This window comes from Triturus cristatus, chromosome 1_2 (genome assembly GCF_964204655.1).
Source record: "Triturus cristatus chromosome 1_2, aTriCri1.1, whole genome shotgun sequence".
In the NCBI taxonomy this organism is placed as follows: domain Eukaryota; kingdom Metazoa; phylum Chordata; class Amphibia; order Caudata; family Salamandridae; genus Triturus; species Triturus cristatus.
In genome coordinates, this window is record NC_140580.1 from 996289861 (window position 1) to 996314431 (window position 24571).

At 48.5% G+C, this 24571-nt stretch overlaps 1 protein-coding gene across 1 annotated transcript in view; it reads right to left on the reverse strand.

The window, feature by feature from the left end:
* Positions 1-24571, reverse strand: part of DPP7 (dipeptidyl peptidase 7) — a 1979246-nt gene that overhangs the window by 1269263 nt on the left and 685412 nt on the right. The gene's annotated exons all lie outside the window — the stretch shown is intronic.

A 24571-nucleotide genomic window follows, 5' to 3' on the forward strand; every position in this document is an offset into this window, starting at 1 on the left:
TGTGAGAGCTTACCTTTTAGAAGACACATATAGAATATTGTGTACTGTTGTGGAGGTCAGCTACAGTATAATATGGTCAGTTTTGGAAACCTAATGATCGATGCCATCTAAAAAATACTGATACTTGTGTGAGATGCTAAATTTAACCTATTGTGTGAAGATTGCCTAATGCGTAGAGTGTCCAGTTCTGGAGGCTGCATCTCAAGAGTTGTGTCCACCTCAAGATGTCACAAAGGCAGTGATGTACATTGTGTCTTTGGAAGGCAATTTTTTTACTCTGGGGAGAAATGCATTACAAAGAAAATGCCACATAAATAAGTCCATGCGTACAGCTGCCAAGGCCTTATTTTCTCTTTGAAGCCCTGTTTGTAAAGTTGCACTCTGCATGTTCCCTCTTTCTTTTCCTCTGTGCCCAATAAAAAACTATCTCCACCAACTACCCACCTTCAAAACAAGCACCGATCACATTCGCAATAGGCTATTTAGCATCAAGATTCTGAAGAAGGTGAAATGTGTTGCCATTGAAATTATGCTATGTATTACTGTGACTGGACACATCTTTTTGTACAGCTAAAATACATATTTGTTTGGAGAAGTTAGAAGAAAAATGCCAAAGATGCTATATGCATGTGTTGAAACACTGTTGGCCATTAAAGAACACGAATAAAACAAATGCTTGTTTTATAAAATGTCACAAATAAGACATCAGTGTCCGGTTTGAGTACCTTCCATACTTTCTATTCGATCGTGCCTGTTGGCACATTGGATTAGTAAATTGTTGATGCCTGCTACAATATAATTACATTAAAGGTCATATTGTTAGATCGAAATATTAGATTTGTTTATTTTGATAATGGGTTTATTATGTGATTAAAAGAAGGAGGCCTTATTTATAAGTAGGTGTTTGCATTTTCCAAAGTGCGTTGCTGGCATGTAACACACGCTTAGTTGAAACCATTTAATTTAAATAAGGGCTGCCTTTCATCCGGCACCAAACCACATCAATAACTTGATTTTACATCAACCAAATATATTTTATAACGTTTTAAACAAGAATCTTGAGCCACAGGCGTTCATCAATGTCACCAGACTTGCTTCTGGTGTTAATGAGAGATGATTTATTAATATGATAATGTGCACTTCCCTGAAGTAGATGAGTGCCGTGCATGTCTGAGCAATGTCTCACAGACATCAGCTAGGCCTGCAGTACTGCCCATTAGCCCGGGTACACACAAATTGGCATCAATGATGTAGGGGTGAGAAGTGCGAGAAATACAAAGAACAGCAGGGCTCTTTCCTAACGGAAACGGGGAGAGTCCTTTAAGCACTCATCGACATTAACAGTCACCTTCATGCTACCCCGGCGATCACGGCGAGCGCAGGAATAAGGAAGCAGCAGCAAGATAAGTGGATCCAAGCACAGCAGTTGAAGTGTATCACCATCAGCAAGCTCCCTGCCCTGGGCACTTCCTCCACTTCTGAATACGGCCCCTGCTGGCAGACAGTCTGCAGGCATAAACAACAGGTAACATTAGTAGAGTTGGTGCTTCATGGATACAAAAGAAGGAGCAATCGAGGCCAAAGTAATCCGAGCTGCATGACGTAAATTACACTTATGAACATGTAGTGGCGAAAAGTAATGTTTAGCACTTAGTCGTATGATAAAGTGCCTGTACTACTTGGGTCTCGGCTCTTCTTTACTCGGAATAAACAAGCATTTGCAATCTGTAGTGCACCCACATGGCGATCCTCCAGCTGCTGCAGGTGGGGGTGAACGTGGATCAAGCAGAGCTCAGTGTCTGACCTGCGCATTAAGAAGGCACCCACAGCGGGAGTACAGGGGAGAGAGCACACAGCGGGAGGGTGAAAGCATTGTGAGCGATGCGGACAGGGCTGTAAGGAAGGGCCCGGGGACTGCGGCTCGGACGCGGTGGGGGCTGCAGGCGCTCAGCGCACTCGGGTCAGCAGATGTCTGTCTGCGAGACTCACAAAACAAGAATGGCAAGCGTCGGGCTGAAAACAATGTTTCTTAAATTGCCTACGGAGCGGATCGGCAAAGGAAAAAGCTACCGCGCTGCTCTGGAAACAAAGTAGCAACTTCCAGCGGGAGGCTCAGAGCGGAGAGAATGATACAATGTTGCCGATACGCCTAGGAGCAAAAAAGAAAGCTAGTGGTGAAGGAAACTGACTCACAGGCAATTCCCGGCTACGGCCGGAAAAGAATTACACGGGGAGGAGTTGTTTGTGCGCGTGTGTCATCGCGATCGCTCTGAAAGCGAAAGTGATCGCGATGACGCACACGAGTTTTCAAAGTGCTGCCGGCGGCCGGCTGCGTGCGTGCACGATCGCGTGAACGCAAGCGTTAGGCCAGCCAGCAGCACTTTGAAAATCCCACATACAAAATGTCTCTTCGAGCCAGCACAAGCGCTGGGGCTCAGCGAGACCCAATAATGTTGTTGATGCCTATTCGAGATACCAGCATTTGTAACATATGGAGCACGCATGCTGGCTAATTAAATGGACAGCTCCTTGGTGTGAGGCGCCTTGCAGGAGTCCCAATCAATTAATCCACGCATCACTGAGTCTGACCAGGCAGCCTCTGTCCATGTGGGACAGACGGCCTGAGAAGGCTGAGAGGCAACAGCGCGGATCTCAGCTGCTACCATTTAACCAATATTTATCCAACATTTCCGCGGCACCAGCTGAGGTGAGCACAGCTGAGAGTTACAGAATCAGGCTGACGGTAAAAGGAAGCATTCCCAACAATACAATCAGAATTCACACACGCCTGTTAGCGCGGATGCGACGAGTCCTGCAGCACGCACCAGAGGCAGTCAGATCCTATTATAATGATTACCTGATCCTGCCTCTGTGCGACCCATCTCAACATCCAGTGAACCCCGGTGCCCATGATCGATGAGGCACCAATATAATTATTGTGGCGACGCGTGGCAGGCAGCGGCAAACTAAAGCAACATAACTACCGCTCTCCCTGCCACACACTCAGAGAGAGTAATGGATAAACTGTTGCATTCAAGAGACCCCACCACGTCACATGAATGCAGTGCCGGCCGGCCCGCAGCAGCAGCTGGGCTAACAAGCATTTGCAATGCATTAGGTCTCGCGTTTACGTGAGTTTAAGCTATTGGCATTGTAAATGACAATGCCTTTTATTTATGTTTTAAAAACGAAAACAAAAATAATAGGCATTGTTATTTGCAATGTCAATAGCTCAAACTCGCCGAAATGCGAGACCTATTGCATTGTAAATGCTTGTTTAGCCATGCTGCACAGCAGCCACACTGCTATAAAGCACGACTACAAATCATTGGCAAAGTCTGCAATGCCCAGGCTATAGAGCATGATTCAAAGGCAATGGATGAGCCAATAGTCTCAAAGGCGAGACCTATTGGCTTTGCCAATGCTTGTTGTACAGGGGGGGGGGCGGCGGCGGTGGCGAGGTGTGTGCGTGCGTGTTAAGCAGCCGCGGATGCGGTGAGGAGGGTCGGCAGCGGCGGGGTGTGCGCGCGCGTGTCTGTGTGTGTGCGTCTGCGCAAGTGCCTCTCACAAGCGCGTCCACAGACCCTGACCCCAATCGCTGCGCGTGCCCCGATCTGTCTCCCTTGAGAGGCATCTCGGCGACAATAGGTCTCGAGAGTGAGACCTAAAAAGCAAAACAACGAGCCACAGTGGCTAACGTTAAGGAAGAAAAGAGGGCACAACCCTACACACATCCTACAGTGGGACATGCAGGAGACCTGAGATGCCCAGTTGGTCGCATTGGCAGAACAGCAGACAGGGGAGAACTGACCCTGATGCCTGACGCTCCACAAATTACAGAAAGGGGCTGTCGTGTCCGCTTCCTTCTTATTGTACTTTTCCAAGAATCGATGACACGAGGCGGGGCAGAGATAGCGCTGCCTGTAGACAGACTGGAAAAGGAGCAGTCGTGCACCAAGCCCCAGACCACCCTCCTGTAACCAGTTTCCCGATTGCGAAAGAAAGCAGCCCCTCATTGGACCGCACAATGTGCTGGGGGAGCGGGACTCACCTCCCGGGCCAGGCCTCTGCTGCGCGTCAGTGATGGATGAACGCACTTTGCTGCCATGTCTATGGTTTGCAGCTGGGCATGCGGCCAGTGAGGCGCGCGGCATTGTGGGCCCCACCCTGGCCCTCCCCTGACAGGTGTGCGATCCAGCGAACGTCTCGTGCACAGCGGCCCCTCCCTGTCACCCTGGCAGCGCACCCTGGCAGTGAACCACGCCCCTCGCTCGCGAGGAGGCAGTCACCCGCCTGTAAGAAGCCAGACCACCTGGGGTCCGACCTCGCGAGATTGCAGAAGTGCCCCTAACGTTTATCAGCGCGCCTTGTGCACATAACCTGAAGGCGTGCGGCTTCGAGGTGCTATAACATTGCATAGCTGGGGTACTCATTCTGTCAACATCGGATGGTTAAAAGGCGGATACGATTCCGTCAAGGTGTGAACCCTTAGCATGCAGCTGGCATCTACCCAGGTCTCTGCAGCATGCGCTGCAATCCGATGAGTTATGAACTGGAATGTGAAGGTGGGTTTTGCCTGGGAAAGCCTTATTGGTGCTTTACTTCTCATCTCTGGAAGTAGCGCTCCGACCGCTGATTTTATTCAATGGTACTGAATGCAGCACGTGATCTGCAGCTCCCACACCGACCTTTGCAATAGGTGCATTAACCCCCCTCGGCCGCGCATTCTTTAAATGTCAACACTGGCAGCTCTTTTGAGGGGAGGAGGTAGGTGTTACCGAAGAGGAAATAAAACTTGATTGTTCAGCGCGATGCTCCAGTCCCTGCCTGCCCCCGGACACGCTGGGGTGGAAATTCCAGATTTCACGCAACTCTTTTTAAGAGCATCGACTCATCCGTCCTCGGGTGAATCGCACCCGATCCTCAGGACAGGTTTTTCCGGATCGGCATTAGTTTCTTTTCACTTTTCCTTGTTATCTGTTGCTTCCCGCGAGCCGGATGTGTCGACCTCGTCGTCCTTGGACCAGTTACTTAACTCCCCTTGTGATGATCTTACAGGTGTAATAATCGGCGAAAAGGTGTTTTTTCCCAGAAGGAGTGGCCCGTGCCCTAGGTGTACTTGGTACACCAACATCCGCTTCCCTCGTTAAGTTTCTGCCACACAGAGCTTCACCAAAGGAAGAATTTGCCTTCCCTGTGTTTTTTTTTTTCCAACACAAACTCCATCGTACTCCTTTTTATAAACCTCAGAATGCTCAAAGGCTGACTCGAACCTGAAGATTTTGTAATACGTCTCTCATTGAAAGATCGCCACAGCAGGTGCATTCTTTCTTCAAGCTACCTTGGTAGGTTCTTTCTAGAGACCCGAACACCCCTTAAACTGTGATCCCCCATATGCGAGGGGGCGGGGCATTGGCCGATCCGGCGCATTATAGCGCCTTTCAGACCATCATTGTTTAACAGCGAGACTCCCACTCTCGGTACGGGGTGGCTCCATGGTTCGCAGCTCTTGAAGAGGGCGACGCCCTGCCCAGACTCCCCCCACCGTAGGCGGGGCCAGCACTACGAGTTTGTTGGCGAAGATAATCACTGCTTGATTCTGGACCGGCTACTGCTGCACCTGCTGCTATTGTGATCTGGGGCTACTGTGTGCACGGCGCACCGTGTGATCTCAGACTAGCCGCTCCAGGATACCGTGACTCTGGTTCTGCTGCGGTTGCGCTGTGTGATCCTAGGCGCCTTTAAAGATGATGCAGGAAATTTCCATCACGGTAGCCTACAATGCGCACGTTTTCAGCCAGCTGTACGAGGAAGACTTCTTTGCCCGGCTCGTGGCGTTGAGCAAACCCAAGGCCGTGGTAAGTGACGCGCAGCACGAATGATGTGCCAGAGAGTGATGTGTGCGCAGTGGAACACTTTGTGGTGACGTGAGGGGGACGGTGCACTTTGTCAAGGAAACACAATGCATTCTATAACACATGTACACACTTTGTATTGGTGGAATTTCTACAAAATGTTAACAGCTAGTCCATATACTTCTTACCAGTACGACTGATGGTTCGCCTCTTTACTTTTTGTTTGTCTATTTTAAACAAGTTATTTCTCTGCACCCCCAAATTTTGTGTTTTTGTAGCCTAGCCTTGAAGATTCTCTCTCCGAAGCGAAATATCTGCCTAATTCTGTTTTTCTAGATGAGGTGGGTGTGGAGGTCCAGGTGTAGCGCGTTAGGCAGCCGCGGATGCGGTGAGGGGGTCGGCAGCGGCGGGGTGTGTGCGCGCGCGTGTCTGTGTGTGTGCGTGTGCGCAAGCGCGTCTCAGAAGCGCGTCCACAGACCCTGATCGCTGCGCGTGCCCCGGTCTGTCTCCCTTGAGAGGCATCACGGCAACAATAGTTCTCGTTGGCGGCAGCGCTTCGCGCTGCAACGCCAGCGAGACCTAATAATGAATGCTCATTGCTGTAGCCAGCGCAGCAATGAGCCACCAGGTCGGCGCGACATTCCTGACCTGCATTCAAGAACACACTTTGCACACTTGAGACAAATCACACACTCTGCCAGAGCAGCACTGGTCCCCCATCTGTGCTGCTAGCTCATCAGGAGTCACAAGTGTTTGGTCAGGACCGCGATTTCATTCCTGCTGGTCTCTTCCTCTGCACAGATGGTGGTGTCAAGGAGGCGCTACAAATGCGTGACCATGCATTTTAATGTGGTGATGTGGACCACCGCACTAAAATGCGTTATCATGCCTGATGAGTGATACTTGGCAGGTCTGCGTGTGATATTTCCTCAAGTCAAAGCACTATGCACTTTGTATTTTGAACATTGTAGAAATCGGTGAGAATTACATTTTTATTTTCATCATTAAGGAACATTTGCTCTTGTTCGTATATTGATGGTTTTAATTTTTAACAGTCATTAGCAAACGATGAACTATGCTCTGCAGTAGTTAATGATATAAGGGGTTCTATTGTAAATAGGAATCACTGAGTAAAATCGTATGAAGACCATTAGGATAACAGTTTGTTCCTGAACAGACATTTATGAAAAGAATGACATGATATTGCTAGAATTTCATGATTAGTTTTAATTTTTATTGTGATTTTTTGATGTATTGTATATTATCTTATGATGCTGTTAATCTTTTCATGCAAAAAGAACTATTGATGGACGGAATGCAGAACAGATCAAAATTTTCACCCCAGTCAAGAGATCTGGATTAAATCCATCATTCTTTTGCTCACCATGCCACCCCAGTTTAGACCTGGCCATATGCAAATCAGTCTTGACCCTGTGCCTCATGGGAACAGTCCAGTCCGAACTGCTAAGCCAGGTCCTCCCTGGACTGGAAACAAGCATCCTAGGACCGGTTGCGGGGTTTCACCTCTCTTCAGCCAGGATAGCTTGATTCCAGTGGCATGGAGAGCACGGGACTCACGTCTGAGCATACCCGTGCCACTCGGGGTGCCAAGCTATCCTGGCTGAAGAGGGGTGAAACCCTGAAACCGGTCCTAGGTTTCTTGTTTCCAGTCCAGGGAGGACCTGGCTTGGCAGTTCGGGCTGGACTGTTCCCATGAGGCACAGGGTCAAGACTGATTTGCATATGGCTGGGTTCAAACTGGAATGGCATGGTAAGCAAAAAAACGGTGGATTTAGGCCCATTTCTCTGAAATGGGGTGAATATATGACATTGTTCTGCATTCTGTCCATCAGCTGTTGTTTTTGTGTTAATCTTTTTATGGTTCTCGTAACCGAAATAAAGTTATTTTGACTTGACATTATTTCCCGGTGTGCAGTGGGCTTTCTACCCTCCTGGAAGGCAGACTGGGAACAAACACCAATATCCCTTCCTTTAGGTGGTACGGTGGAGTGAGGAGGGGGAGAAAATCTGTTCCCCCTCCTCTTCAGGAAGGGGTGTGAGATATCTGCTATCTAGTAGGCATGCTTCCCCATCCCCTGGGGGGCTGATAGGGCAGCCGCAAGTGTGGGGGGGAGGGAGGAGGCCACATAGCAGGGTAGGTCTTCCCCACCCCTTTGTTTTTAACGTATTTTGAAAAAAATCCTGGTGTTTAGAGGGTTTTGTACCCACAGAGGCAGATAGTCTCAATGTCCCATCCAGGGTAGGGGTGGAAGACTGTCTAATCTGCTTTCTTCGTCCCTCCCTCCCTATGAGTGTGGGGCAGATTGGGTTTACCTCCCCAACTTCCAATCTGGCTCCTGGGGGAGCAGAAAGACTACTACTGACCACTTTGGGGTGAGGGGTTCATGGGCCTATGCCAGTGTGGGGAGCCCTCACTCTGATTTTTTTCTTTTTTGTGTCTACTGGGCTGTCTATCCCCCTGGGGCAAAATTGGGGGCAAAGCCCCCAATCAGCCTCCTGAGGTGGGCTGGTAGGAGAAAAAAAGAAAAGACAGTCTTTTCTCCTTTTGGGGGTGGGGATACAGCTCTATGTTCGGGTTGGCCACTCTCACTCCTTTTTTCACTTGCTTTACTTCCTTGCTGGTTAGTGGGCTTTCCGCCCTGGATTTGGGCTACGGGGACAGGTATCCCCATCCAGCCCCGGGTGGGGCCAAAAATCTGATTGTGCCCTGGGAGATAAGCTCTAGTATCTAGTGGAATCACCAGATCACAGTCCACTAAGATCGACTGGTACTCTACAAGCTAAAGGAGGTATCGCTGGAAAGTTGAGTTTCTTGGATTTCTATCAATATGTCCCTTTTAGTACAGTAGCATGCGAGCGTGAAAACAGGGCGGTTTCCTGACCCATTGGAGCTTGCAGGAAAAGCAGAAAGCTGTTTGTTCCGTGCCGGTCCTGTAACTGATTTTAATGCATCCATGATGCAATTGTGTCAGGTGTGGAAATGCCACATCTCAGTGGGTCGGCACAGGAGGGTCACCCACTCCGACACAGTGGAGGTTGTCGGACAATGGAGAAGCATGCAATAGCTGCTACACAAGAAGCTTCCAGTCAATAGCGGCTGGCCATGAGCAATCTTGATGGGAGGTCCACCAAAAGCGTTGGAGGGGTTAAAGACATGAATCCCATAGGTCTTTTTGTACATCAATTCAAACTATGTTTTTTAAAACCATTCAGGGCTAAGTATTGATGCAAGCTCTGTAATATATTAGTCTTTTTTATGCTAACCAAGAAAATGTTGCCCTGAATGTCGAGAGTTACCAAATATACGTGGGTTCTCCTTGAATATATAGCACAGTCAATAACCCAATATTAAAGCAAATCACTTGACGGTGGCCGAATACACGGTTTATGGTGCACTGTTCATTTGATGACAGTTATCAAGCTTAGGAGTATATGGAAAGCATACAAACTACATATTTTATCATTCTGTGCAAGCTCATTGCTGTGAGCCAGACCTTCCACACACTGAGTGGCTGGCGGGAGAGCACAGTGAACATGACTTTTTTCTGGTTTTCTCCAAAAAATGGCAATTCGCTCAAGTCCTTCTCACACATGGATATGCCCCTACAAGACTTAAGCCACATCTTGGGTCTCCTGAGTGTGATGGTTTCAGATAAGTGTGAGTTTTCAACGAGTTTGAGGTGCTCATAGGTGTGGAGTGCATTCAAAAATCTCAAACGCAACTGAAAATGGAAAGACCAGAGTACATATTTTCTGATCACAGGTATCACCGATGAGCTGTACAGAAACCTACCACAAACATGCAAGGTGAACGCTTGAGTTCTCTATCACTGGCTACTGAGTGTGGGACCACAGACATATGTGGCTTTTCAATTGCTTTGAGCAGGGATCTACCAGCTAGGCACGAGGGAACGTGCTTGACGGGAAGAGCTTCCATAGGGGATGATCACACCATTTGGGCATGGTGTCTGCTGGCATGAAACGGAAACCTGCCAACCTTAACATTTCTGAAAACTAGAGATCTAAGGGAACTTAGGGTGATGTGGCTTGTGTAAATCCCTGTTGTTCAGTGGGCTTTGTACTCGCAGGTGCAAACTGGAGGCAAAGGGTGGGTCCATTAGACAAGACCAAACCCTTGACCATATGACTAGTACTATAACTTCACATGGTCATAGTTTTTACCTAGTCTATATTTATTGGTAGGGGCATGGGAATGCTGGGTGCAGTGCTTAATTTGTGCCAGTGGTTGCAGGTGGAGCACACCGGCATTCATTTCTGGGGACCAGCACTCATTTTTCCTCATCAGACTTTGTTCCTGAGCAAGAGAGAGAAAGAACACACAAGGAAGAAAGAAGGAGGGAAAGAAACATTGAACAATCACGAGAAAGGGAAACAGCAGGAACTTCAATGAGTGAGATAAGGGAGCAGGGAGTGTCTGGTGGTGGATTAAAAGACAGTGGATGGAATCAATATGCCGCCTTTATATTTGGCAAAATGACATCAAATAGCGCTAGCTGCAGGTATCTGAGTAAATCTGTAGACCCTTGCAATTAGTTTAAAAATTAAATACTGACTGGATGGTAGGAATATTGCTATTAACCACAAGCTTGAGAACTTTCCTTCACAGAAATGTGAAGTTCAGCTTTTTTAACCAAAGTTTGGGGGATGTGGGGGAGAGGGCTTTCTGGGTAAGAAAACTTTTGTCTTGTGTGCAAGACAATGCCTTCCACACCTCCATCTGTCTAGTTTTCAGTCTGGTTTTGGTAGTTTTCAATGGTGCTGTCAACTTCAGGGGCCAACATACTGCAATAACTGACATTCCAAGAGTCAACATAATTTCAAACTTCTTTTTTGCTTTTTTTGGTCATGTTCTTGAGCCTGCCTTGTCTCAGGTGATATGGCTCACACCTATCGGGTACCCTTGCAATGAGGAAAAGTGCCAGAGTAAAGGTTAATATTTGCTATCATCAATTGAATTTCTCTAAAGATATGGCTTCCTAAGATAAGCCATTGTCGACAAAAAACAATTAAAAAATCCTCAGAATCACCTGGCATCTTAGATACTTAAGAACTATGAGTGTCACAAATGACTCCCAGCGCTAAACTCAGATTCTTGAATACATTTGTAAAATCCACAGCTTTTATTCACCCCCAATGTCTATCCATTCGATTTTTCATCACGACTTGATGCTCAGAACATGTAAATCATTGCTTGATTTTGTCATAGTGGGCTTTTGATTAACGTGCATAAACTATAGATATCTGCCATAGGAATATTTGGTGGAAGAATGATAAGTTATTTTTGTGAATCTGTCATTTATGTGAAAGTTACAAGTAAAACCTTCCTACACGTTACTCTTTCTCCCCACTTATAGTCACAGTTTTTTTTTTTTATTTTACTGATAGGTTTCTTTACGAAATCTAAATATATGCAAATTTGTTCCACACATTTACTACATAATTTAATTACTTTATTGCTTAATTCTGCACCTTTACAAATGTAATTTGGCTCCACCTGTGCCCCATGGTGATTCAGACAATACTCAACTATTGGTGGGTCATGTGTTAAGCCACGAGAAGACTCAACTACACAGTCTCCTCACTTTAATTTTGGATGGACTGTTTTCATGCTTTACAAATTCAATGATTTCTGTTATCGTATCCCCTGTAATGTTTGTGCTTGTCTGATAGAACTCTTCCTAAAGGTTTTACAGGGCCATGAATATGTTGTGTTCTTAACTGAAGCCAACATGATGGATGTAATGTAAGCTATAACGGGTACCTCATGGGCCCTCATTCCTCTAGCACCATAATTGTAATAGTAATGATACAAAATTGCCTGTACTGTTGATTATCGAAAGTTAAACCCCTGCCTATGCCAACTTTCTTTTATCTGATGTATCAACATATTCAAGGACCAATATTTAATTCGGATTATATTATCCAATGTATACTTGATGTATGTAACATCTTAAGGGACTTAGTGTGGCAGTGTGAAGTTGTTTCATAACTTGGGCCCAATTAAAAGATAAATGGGTATTGTTCGTTTCAATGGACAACTTATTGGGACATAAATCCTCTTTTCTGTTGGCTTTAGTTTACTGTAATAACGATGTATACAATAACAATTGCCATTGTGAATTATATTACACTAGCTCATCTGTACAGTCCCAATTTGTGCCAACAAGTAGCTCCGGTACACACACAGTCATAAGGAGCACAAACACACAAATTAGTTCACTTTACTGCCAGGGACTACTATGAATTTGTGTGCTTTCTTGAGACCAAAATCTTCTTTTGTTTTTAGGCAATTATGTTTTTGTTTTTAGATTTAGGGACCAGCAGCTTCCCCGACAATATAGGTTTACAAAAACCATGGCAAAAATAATAATTGCGAAAGCCAAAATGCTGACCAGACCTATTGGCTTTGAGAATGCTTGTTTGCAATGGCGGTCATCGCATTAGTATTCCCTTTTAACAGTCAGTCAGTCAAAGTGGCTTTATTTCGATAAGAAAATATCTTTAAAAGCTTTACAGAAGTAAAAAACACAACAAAGTTAAAATCTATAAAAAACATAGACAATAAATAGCTATAAAGGTCTAAACACAGAGACCATAATTAAACAATTAGTAGAAGCCATTTTGTCCTAATGAGCCATGCCCAGCTTAAGTATTTGGCTAAGCCGCAAACAAACAGCAGCCGAGTATCTGAACTCAAAATTCGCAAGGCCAAGCTGCATTGTCGAGTACCCAGCTCCCTACACAGTGGCTTTAGCCACCTGGAGCGGGGTGCTTTGTAGGCAGGGCATACAAACAGAAAATGGGGGATAGATTCTATCTCCTGTGGACAAAAGGGACAGTAGGGTGTAGTTTGGGCCGGAGGTTTCCACCGGGCGGTCAATGATCTTACCGGCAACACACCCACTCTAAATTTAAAAAACAAAGCTCTAAAGCATAAAATGTTGCAAAAAATTTGAAGATTAAGGGGCCGATTATGATGGCAGGCAGACTTGAGTCCACCCGCTATTATAGTGGGCATCAGGATGCCCGCCATGCATGCGTCGGTCCCGCACTCCAAATTAGGATGCAACAGCCACCATGGCGGTCACATCTTGCAATTTAACATCGCGGCGGGCGCTGCTGACTGTAGCACCCGTCGTGATGTTAAAAATGCATGTGCTGCATTTCACTGCACTAAGTGGAAGGCACCACATGGTGCCTGCCACTTAGTGCAGTGAAATGTAGCAGGGTACCATGGGTAACCCCCAGTGCACCAACACCTCTCCCCAACACAAGGGGGGCCCGCAACAGGCCCCCAAAACCAATCCCCGCCACCCTTTTCATGGCGGTTTCGCCACCATGGAAAGGCTGGCTGAAGCCAGCATGCTAATTTGGCTGATTGTACCTGCTAGGTACCACCACCATTTCACGGATGCAGACCGCTCCGCCAGGCAATCAGATCAATTGCTAGTGGCGGTTCCGTGGCGGGCGGTCTTTGCACCCACCACTGTCGCGGGCTGTATCCGCCCGCCATCCTAATCTGGCGGGCGGTGAATCCACGTTTGATGGCCGTGGGCTTGCCACCGCGCGGCTGGCGGTGGCGGGCTTTCTGCCATCATAATGAGCCCCTAAGTTAGGTAAACGGTGCTGGATGAGTCTGCGCTGAGGCAGGCTCCTACTAGAAAAAAAATAAACAGGTTTAATTCTATATTTGCTAAAAAATTACAATACATTGCAGCTCCTCTTTTTTAATCCCAGGATACCTAATAAGATTCAATTTTACTGCAGACTTTTGCTGCTGTCCGTCAGGACACCTCATAAAAGCCTGTGGAACTGCAAGCTTGTGCTGCTCATTCTTGGGACATCCATCATTGGCAAAGCCAGCAAGACTAGTTTTCAGGTACAAATCCATTAAGATAGCATTTTCATGTGCCTAAATGGGTATGCTTTAGCAAAATGAACCAGGCCCTTTTGACTTTGTCAATGCTTATTTATTTTCATTGGTGACACCTTTCGTCCCAATATTATCCTGCCTAGAGAAAAGGAACTGAGGAGCATAAAGTGCTTCGCCTTCCTTAGAACATAGGGGAACTACTAGGAGGAGCAGAAGCTAACCCACCAGAGCAAGGAGGTGAGGAGGATACCACATCTCTCTTGTTCACTTTAGTACGAAAAGCACAAGGAAGCAAGGGTAGCCATTTGAGACCAGCACAAAATTATTTGACAGAGAAGTGTCAGAAGCCACAAATGGGGACAGCAGCAAAGACACCAATGACAATGAGATCAAATTAACTCTGCAACACTTTTTGAAGGACTAAGCACGGTACAAACCTCAAAAATAAAGTCAATAATACACAGAGGTCAGCAAGGAGTATAGAAGTGATACACAGACACCCTATCAATCTACTGGAACTACTGACCATCAGTGGGATCACTGATGGTACATATTTTGGAGATAAGGGGCTAGCAGTAACTAAAGTAATGAGGACTTAAACACAATAAAGATGGATGTCAGATAAGCTTTATATTGTATGGCATTTGCAGTAAGAATACATGACATCTGTCACATGACAGTACCGCTGCTGTAACACACTAAATCAGGCCCAGAGGGCTAGCAAAGAAAAACAACAAGGCCGTTAAATAGTGGAGAGGTCACAGGGTGGGTGGATTTTATTATTTGTGTAGGGTGAAGGGAGGACATGAAGGATGTACCAACAAAGAGGAGGACAAGGGACAGGGAGCAGTGCTGAGGAAACATCACCTGGATTTAAAGACTGGAGTCTGAGTTGGTGAGAAAGCCACTCTCTACAACATTGTGACACACTGGAATAAATCCACACCCCTTCTAGGAAAAACTGAAAAGTCTCCTCTTTACCCACTTCAGTGTCTGGGTTTGCCCTCCAGTCTCAGGAATGTCAACAATACAATTCCACTTGCTTGGGAAAGCAACCTAAACTCCTTCTTGTGCATATGAACAGGCCAAAGTGGAACCCACAGGCCTTTGACAACTAATTCACTCATGCAATTAAGTACTATAAGCCATTCTACTAGCACACATGTACATGCTTAAGCACATGGGATTTTCGTGCTAGGATTTTAGGTTTAACTCTTTTTTATTAGCAGTTTCGTTGTACCTACAATTGCAGCTCTGCCGTATAGTGCACAGTAAACAAGCTCTGCTGTGACCCGTGTTTTCAATATACTGCACCCGGTGCATGCGAGTCAGTCTGTATGCTAAACTTTGAGTAGCCATAACATGAGGGTGAAAACATACCCCCATAACACTAAACAATGAAACCCCCGTCACCCCCCCTCCCTCCTCACCCCACCACTGGTATGTATATTTCCTCTTTCCACGGTGACGCCATCGTGAAGAGGTTGGGCACTGTGAGTTTACTTTATCTCAGAAGCGTCCTCCGTCTCTGTTAGACGAAGGAGGCGAAGGTACTTTGGACACGTAATTTCATTGAATTCAGTGGACAGCAGGGTCAGAAGAGGCCTCCAAACCTCTTTAAAGCCTGACAGCAGGCCTGTATGAGAAGCCTGAATGTGCTCCATCCTCAAGATGTACCATACTTTATGGAGCAAACCTGTATGAGTGGGTACTGTTTGCGTGCCCCAGTGCGTTAAAATGTTTTGAAGCGCCGCCCCCAGAGCTAAGCCCATCTGCTTTCCTTTGCGGGACTGCAATGGAAATGTTAGGGGGTTGGGCAATCCGAACACCACGTATGCCGGGAATCTTGGGATCTGTGTCTCGAATTGCCCATCAATTTCATCTAAGATTTGAGGCCAATAATTAGACAGACTGGGCAGTCCCACAATAAGTTTAGTAAAGTCCCTTCCTCCCTACACCCCCGCCAGCAGGTAGGGCTACGGTCTGGATTCCCCTGGTTTAGACGCACAGGTGTCAGATACCAATAGGTAACTATCTTGAAGGCTGTTTCCTTACTGGCGGTGTTTCTTGCTGTATGTTTGGCCCTGAAGTAGATGTCCCCCCATTCCTTCTTCGAGAGGTCTCTACCCAGCTCCTTCGTTCAACGCCTCTGACTGGGGGTAGGCTCTGTGGGAACCTGTATGCGCAGCATGTCGTATAGTTCGGAGATCAACATTTTGTGACCAGCCATTTTTCATATTTCGTCAGTTTTCTATTGACTTTAGGATGTATGTTGGGGTGTAGAAGCCAGTGTCGCACCTGCATGTAGTGATATCTTTCTGTCTCTGGGAGTGCGTAATCTTGCCTCAATTGCGAGAAGGCAATAATCCAGTCAATATCAAACAGGTGGCCTGCCACTTTACAAGGAGTGGCTTGCCAAGCACGAAAGGCCGTGACATCCATTCCCGGGGAGAATTCCCTTTTCTCCAGCAGGGGCATCATCGGAGAGGGGAATGTCGTAAGCGTTTTCCTCGTAGCCACCTCCTTCCACGCAGCCATCACCACCCTAGTAATTGGAGACCCCAGTAGACCCCGCGGCCTATCAGCCTTTTTCAAAAAGGAAACCTTCCACAGGGAAATCTGAGCCAGTACTCTATCTTGGAATAGCCACTGCTTTTTGGATTCCGCTTGGTTCCATTCAACCAAGTATCTCATTTGAGCTGCTCTATAGTACTACTCTAAATTCAGGATCCCTAGCCCTCCCTCTTCTGGCCTCAGATAGCCCAGCTCCCGATGCATGTGTGGTCTTACCCCTGCCCATACGAAGTGAAGCATCTCTTTCCATAATGCCTTGAGCGTCCCTCTCGGTGGCCTGGCCGGTAGCGTCTGAAACAGATACAGTGCCTTTGGCATGGCCAACATCTTGATCGCGGTCACACAACCCATTAGAGACAGCTGGTGATGCCACCATCCCTGTAAATCTTTCGTTATCTGTCTGGTGAGCTTGTCATAGTTCATGGTGATTGTTTATTGGACCGACGGAGCCAGTTCAATCCCTAAGTAAGGGATCGAATTTGTTACTTGGATCCCTGAGAACTGATCTCCCTCCATTAGTGGGCCTAGCCGTGCCCCAGCTAGATTTAGGATTTGCGACTTCCCAACGTTAACTTTAAAACCGGAGACACCCCCAAAGACCTCCAACTCCCTCAAGAACGCCGGGCTTATTGCATGTCTTTCCCCATCAAATGGTATGCCCCTGATATCCGGGTTGTCCCGTACCCTCTGAGCCAGTGGCTCCATGTATAAGGCGAACGGGAGGGGTGATAGCGGGCACCCCTGCCTGGTACCCTTTTGGATGGGGGAGGGACGAGACGAGATCCTGTTGACCCTAATGGAGGTTGTGGGGCAGCTATAGCAGCTCGCTATCCATGCTCTAAAACGTTCCCCTAACCCAAAGTGGACAAGGGTGCGCTTTAGAATACCCCAGTCGACCTGATCGAACGCTTTCTCTTCGTCAACTGTCAGCAGTAGGGCGACCATGTTCGTGCGGTGGGCCTTCTTGATCAAATGGAGGTTCCGTTTTGTGTTGTCCCCTCCTTGACGATTTTGGATAGATCCCGCTTGGTCCAGGTCTATTATTCAGGGCATTATCGGGACCAGTCTCGCCACCAAGATGCTCGTGAGCAATTTGGGATCCACATTCAGTTGGGACACCAAGCGGTAAGTGCTACATTTCTTCTTGTCCTTCCCTGGCTTAGGGGGGACCACTATAGACGCTGCCAACATATCTGTGGGAATCGAACCTGGCCCCTCAAATGAGTTAAACGATCGAGTAAGGACCGGTGCCAGCTGGTGACAAACGGTCTTGTAAAAACCCGCCGAGAAACCATCAGGCCCTGGCGACTTAAGAGGCTTGAGACGTGACATCGCCCCAATCACCTCCTCAGTCCGAATCGGGGCATCCAGCAACTCTGACTGGTCCTTAACTAGTGCGGACGTGTGTATCTCTTCCAAATAGGAGGTCAGTCGGTCCGACTTATTCTCCATGGTGAACAAGTCTGTGTAAAAGTTGCGCTATATCCTCTTCTTCCATGACCCTCCCCTTCGTCATTCTCTATTGTCTGCACCCTCATTTGTTGATTCCTTGCTCTAACTTTACCTGCCAGCATACGTCCTGTTCTACCCCCGCCGATGTAGTAGGAATGTTTTAGTCTCAGTACCGCGTACTCGGCTCTGTCAAGGTCTAGCCCCGCCAGTAGTGCTCGCGCCGCTTTCAGTTGCCGCCAGACCCTAGGTGCCCCTGTCCGACTATGCACCCTTTCTAACTTCAGAACCTGTGCTGAGAGATCTGCCCTCTTTTCCTTACGCTCCTTAGTCTCCGCCGCTGAGATCGCAAATCATTCCCCTCTCACTCCTGCTTTCAGGGCTCCCTATAGTGTGGTTACTGAGATATCTGGGGAGTCATTTACCTCAAGGTACCCCTTGATGCGCTTGGTGAGCTGCATTTCACTGCCTCTTTGTGGAGCATCGATTCCCTCAGACTCCAGCCCCCCTGTGCTTTCCGTTGCGATGGCAACTAAAGAGAAACCATCACCGCATCGTGATCGGAAAGTGCCGCCGGAGAAATGTCAACCTCGCCCACCATCTTATCGATCTCTATCGTACCCAGCATGGGGATCCAGGCGTGCATGTTTTATGTGTGTGAGAATATGAAAATTGTGACGTGTGAGGGTGCACCTCCCTCCACAGGTCTACCAAGCCCATGGATTGGACCCACTCTCTGCCTTCCTGTGATATCTCCCCCGTCTGTGAATAGCGATTACCCGATCTGTCTATTGCCTCGTACAACACTATATTCAGATCCCCCCTATGATCGTATTACATTCTTGCCTGTGCATGACCTCCGTAAGAGCTGATTTAAGAAATTTCTCGTGGCCCATGTTAGGTGCACAGGTGGAACCTATCAGCAGGTTGTAAAATAGCCAACCCCGCCTTTTCATCCTGGCTAGATCAGAAGAACTGCTGTGGGAAGACTCGTGACCTCATTCTATGCCAATATTTGGAGAGTGGGTGTGTTTCTGGGAGAAGGCATACATCCGTTTCCGTGTTCTCCAAGTAGGAAAGGATGGACCTCTGTTTAATGGGATTTTTAGGGCCTCTCACGTCGAGTGAGAATTTTCATTGTGGGCCAAGACATGTCTCGGTGTGGGGAATGCACCCTCACAGGCTTGTCTCTAGATCCATGTGGTACCCACTTCCCTTGATTACCCATTCCGTGTCCAATCTCCAGTGTGTGCGATCTACCCCCTCCGGGTCAACAACCTCCATACCAGTGGTCCCCCCTTTCTTCCCTAACCCCAACTTTGAACCCCATAATGTGCAGGGCCCGCCAAACGTGTTCGCGTGTCCTTGGTGTTCAGAAGGTTGAGAGCATTGTGTGGCCAGTTCCCCAAGCCTCCCCGCTCCCGTCAGTTGACTCCGCCACCCACCCAGCCCAGCATATGCCACTTATCTGTCCCTCAAGCATTCAGAGTGTCTTCGTGGGGGGATGTCCCCCTGGACAGCGTCTCCAGCACCAACTGTCTCTCTTGCGCCATAGTCGTGGGATCGGGTCTCATCGCCCGCTTTGTGCTTCGCCGTCCAGTGACCTTTTGCCATCCATCTCTGGGGGTCTTGATCGGCCGGCTCTCCACCTCCTCTTGGTGTGGATTCTCGATGCCCAGCACCCGGCAAGTGTCCTTCATTGATCGAAGTTGGTGCAATTTGCCCTGCCACTAGATTAGCCGAAATGGATGTCCCCACGAGTACAGTACTCCTTGATTCCGAAGATGTGTAGTTGCCACCTGTAACGCTTTCTGCTTTTGGAGAGTTATTAGGCCCAGGTCTTGGTATAGGGCGGTGGGGTGGTCTTGGTATCGTACGGGTTTGCTTATCCCTGGCTGCTCGTAGTATGAGCTCTTTTAGCTGGACGTCCAGGATATAAGCCAGGATATCCGGCGGGGGTGCCGGTGCTCGACGTGGGAGACCCACTCTGTGTGCCCTGTCTATTTTAATGTCAAATTCCAGTGGGACATCCAGTACACTTTTGAAGAGGCCTTGCAAGTATTGTGAAATGTGCGGGCCTTCTTTGAGTGGAACTCCCTCAACGTGAATGTTCTTTTGACAAGAGCGATTCTCCAGGTCCTCTGTGTGCGCCTGGATGTTGATCTGCTGTGCCTTGAGCCGGAAAATCTCTTGCTGCAGTTGTTCTACTTCCTCCTCCCGGACTTGGGCTTGATCTTCGATGGAGGCCACACGCTCTCCCACGGCATCGATGTCTCGTCGCACCTCTATCTCCCTAACAATTTCCCCTTTCAGTGTCTGGATGTCCTCTCTCAATGTGCTGAAGAGCGTCTCCAAAAAGGAGCGGGTGACCGGGGCTTCGTGGGGATCTGTGTCTTGCCCAGCTTGTGCTGTTAAGGAGAGTCTCCCCTCTCCGCTACCGGCTGGCGGAAGCTTGGTCAGCATCTCCTTCAGATTCCGGTCTTTCTTACCCCTTACTGAGGTCAGGCCGCTACGTCTCCCGCCGCCTCTCCGGATTGATCCGCCCGGTCTTAGTGAGGTGCATGTCCTGACCCCAGCTGATGTCTTTCCACTAGGGCGCCAACTTTCCAATCCCTCTCTGTGCTAACTCTAGAGGCGTAGGGCCCGCTGTCTGGTTCTCCCGCCGGATGCATATCCCTATGGGGCTTCAAAGGACACCCCCAAGCGTCTCTTCTGGAATTTGCTCCTCTTTCCCCCGTCAATGGTCCACCTGAAGCTGCTGCGAGCATCCAGTTGGGAGGGCCCAGATGCACTAGACCTCCCCAAAGGCCCTGCGATAGGACCGCTGATGTCTTCAGTCTTGTGACTCCCGGCGTAGTCCTGCTGTCCGAGCCATAGCTCGCCCATCCTCTCTCTTTACTGATCACCCCAGGGGGTCCTCAGAGGTTGGGCCCTGTAAGGATGGGCCACTTGCCACTCTGGCCCAGGCCCCTCGGATGCACGCTCTGTCTGCCCCCCCCCTGCTTGTCACAATACACCTCAGCCTCTCCCTTGTGGGCTTTGGAGCCCAGCTCCTGGTGTGGCAATGTGGCGGCTATCTGTGGGATCGACCAGCCCCCAAGCATCTGGTTTCCTCCGGTCCCTTATTTCATCCGCCGGCTGCTCGCCACCCTCGTACCGCATCTCTGCCACTCCGCTGCGGACCTGGAGCCGAGGCGCAGTGGTGTTTCTCCCCCAGCGCACCCAGTCCTCAGCCCCTGACTCCGCGTTCCGAGCTCCAGTGGATCGGGTGTCAGAAGCGCAGGCTCCGCGTGGCCGGGCTGGGATCCTCGCGTCTGCACTCTGCCCTGGGGTTTTGCAGGCAGATGCCCAGTGCCGGAAGCCTCTCTCTGCTAGTGGGCCCTCTCCGGGTCCCTGGCTGCCTTCTCCACTGGTTTCGCCTTCCCGCTCCCCTCCAGCCGATGACGCTGGCCGAATCTCTATGGGACGGGGTCAGTCGCGGCTCGGCTCTCCGTTGCCTCTACCCCCCTTGTGGGCTCTCTGTTTCAGGTCTCAGCTAGCATAGACTCCCTTGGTCTCCACCGCTAATGCGGCCCGTCTGCTGTGTGACTTGCTGCCACAGGCGTGCTGATGCAGGCCTGTGCCCGGCCCCACAGTGCCACTCTTGGGCCCCATTCTCCTGGTGTCACTCACTGTCCTCCAGCGCATGCTGATGGTCTCCGGCCGTCGCAGCGAGGCTTTAACATGCCTCAGGGGGATCCGTCATGTAGAGCGGCCTCAGCAGGCCCAGTCTAGTCCGGCCGCCATTTTCTTACACCGGCCTCGCGACGTCCCGGAGCTCTCCCTCACCCAGAGACGGGCCCTACCTCCGATGTTCAGCACTTTTCAGGTGCAGTCGAGGCAGGCATGTGTCTCCCCCAGCGATGCGATCTATGAATGGAATACCGCTCTGATCCACGCCGGGTTAGGCACTCGGGAGCGGGGAGACAAAAGAGACATGTCTTACCCACTCGCCATCTTAGCCACGCCCCCATGCAAGGATTTTAGATTCACCATGATCAGAACTTTGGGTGAGTGGGCAAGTAGGCTCCCACTCACCCAATACCAGTAAAAGGCCTGGTCAGAAACACTGCGCTACACATGTGAACGTCAAAACTGAGATTATGTACAGATGTCAATAAGAGTGAGGGCTTTAAAAACAAGCACAGACCAACGGTGGACCCAAGCAGCCGCACCTCACCGCTAAGTTCTTTTTGTAAGAGTTGGAATGAAGATTAGTAAAGGCGTGCACATGTGACTCCTGCACCTGCCACTGTTGGGAGCTTACCATGGATCCAGGTCCTTGATGCTGCAGACTCTCGATTAAGGTACATTTACCAGGCCCTTATCAGGGAGGCTGAGATAGGACGCATCGCCTAATACAAACTGATATCTACTTCCACCCACGTTTCCTCGCAATATGTCCGTATCGTGCGGTGCACCATTATGCCAAGAAACCGCCCTGATGAAGTTAAATCCCTATTGAACGAAACGCGTTGGCTGGAGCCTACATTGTTTGAAGTCATTGAAAACAGACAATTCTTCTTATAATGGAACTGGCAGGTCTTTTGTTATCAGGAAAGGTGGCCTTTTGGTGCACCACTCCATGAACATCCAGGAGTGAGGGCTTTGCTTGGTATGCTCTATCAGGACTAGGGTAAGTCCAAAACCCCTTGTAAGTCAAACCAGACCTAGACCACCTTGCACACAGTGGATTAGTATGTGGCTGGGGCAAAAAGCAAAAAACCCGCTCACTGTTCAGACACACAGTCCTGGGGGGGCATGACAGTGCACCATGCAGTTGACATTCCAGTCCCAACCAGAACCAACTATGCATAGGCTAGAAAGGTGTGCACATCAAGAAAATCAAGAGCAAGTTGAGGTCCCACTGAGCCAATAACAAATTGCTTGGGATTAACTCGTTAAATCTTTTATAAAAAACCTTACAACCAGTGATTTCAACAAAGATGGTAGGTCTGGCAAACACATAAAAACTGACAAGCTTGACAAGTAAACTTTTACAATTGCAACTGAAAGGTCCTCCTGGCCAACAAAACAACTTCTGAAAATCTAGCATACAAGGAACTTTTGGATCCTTCCCTCCACCGGCTCGGAGTGGGCCACCGAGGAAAAACTATTGAGACTTTGTAGCAGGGGAGGAGGAGTTGGTGGACTATTATCCCAGGTGCTCCGCACATTGTCTGCTAATATTATGGCACCGCAAGGACAGAAACAGGTTTGCTGTACCACCCCAGGTCACCTGCTTCTGTCTATAGGCCACCATCCTGGAGCAACCTCTAAAACTACAGAACTGGTGAGAGTAATTGTTTCACAGGTGTCAACAATCCTAAGAAATGTGCAGTGGCCCAGCTGTTTTTGAACCTCTCTAGAGCACAGCCTGCCTTTCCCCCCAAAAAGTGTGAACCCATCACAGGGCATCTCCATTCATGGCATCTCCATTCAGCACTCCTATTCTATGCTTGAATATCCAGTAGCTCTCACATATGCATGCCTCCTCAAGACCATGCTGGTACCAATAGCCCTGCAAATACAATCCATAGTATCAAGTCCATCTTGAATTCTAGGCTTTGCTGCATCCTGTCCATCATGTTTTGTTTGTGCCAAAGGGGCTCCAAGATATTCTTGGATTGCTGGCAAGATTTCACCAAGCCATGTCCCACAAGGCATATTTGCATCTGAACAGCAAACATATGGTATTTAAGGACCTCAGGGCCCAATCTGAAAATAAAAACATTCCCTTGCCAAATGTGTCCCAAGCGGGCAGACAGCATAAGACCTGCTGAAGGTAATCTGACTGAGGGCCCCTTTAGCTCTTGGAGCCCAAAGACACTCTGGAGGAGGTCCGTTTTGCTGCATGGCCTTCCTGAAGGTTGCAATCTTCTGTGGGATCGACAACTGACTGGGAAAACCAGGAGCAAGCTGGGATCAACTGAGGATTTGTCTCAGAAACTGGGGAGGTCAAACAGGTGCGATGTTTTTCTTGATGCACTTGTGCCTTCTCTATAGCACTAGAGAGGTGGGATGCGGTTGAGTTCTGCTTTGTCTTTTCATGTTTGCGTTTGGACTGAGCTTTGAATTACATGGAGACTTCAAGCAGGAAGTGGACCTCATAACCAAGACCAAGACTTAGCCTGGGACATGGAAAAAGAGAGGAACTTGTGCTTCAAATGCAACCTCTTCTTGTGTTTTCGAATGTAAAGCCTTGCATACCATCCTAGAATGCACTCGGGTGCAGAGGAGCATACTTGTGGCACACTTAAAATTTGGCTTTTTTAGGCAACTCTTTAAGTTTGTCTTTGTTTGGTGCTTCTATCTGCAGAGAAGTCCGCGCCAAGACGCCTTCAGGCATTTGCCGTGCCTAATAAACTGCATAACTATCAAATTTACTGCCCAGGCTCTAAAGCTCTGAGATCGACCTTGTGCGGGTCAGTGACCAACATTAGCTTCCAGCAGTCATGGCACAGTCAGTATTTTTCCAAAGGGACATTTTCCTAACAGTAGAAATGTTTAGGAGTCATTATAAGACCAATGCAGTTGAGAGGAGCTCTGGATTTACGTTGGAAGGTCCACAAAGAAAGCAACAGACATCCACATGCAGAAATGGTGTTTATATGCAGCTCTGCTCTGCCACTTTCAGGGCAGTGCAGAGCTGCACTTCATCAACTATCAGCACCTGGTAGCCCTGCTGTGAAGTATTCTGAATTTATTCTGTCACCTGGACGATATTAAAACGGTGAGG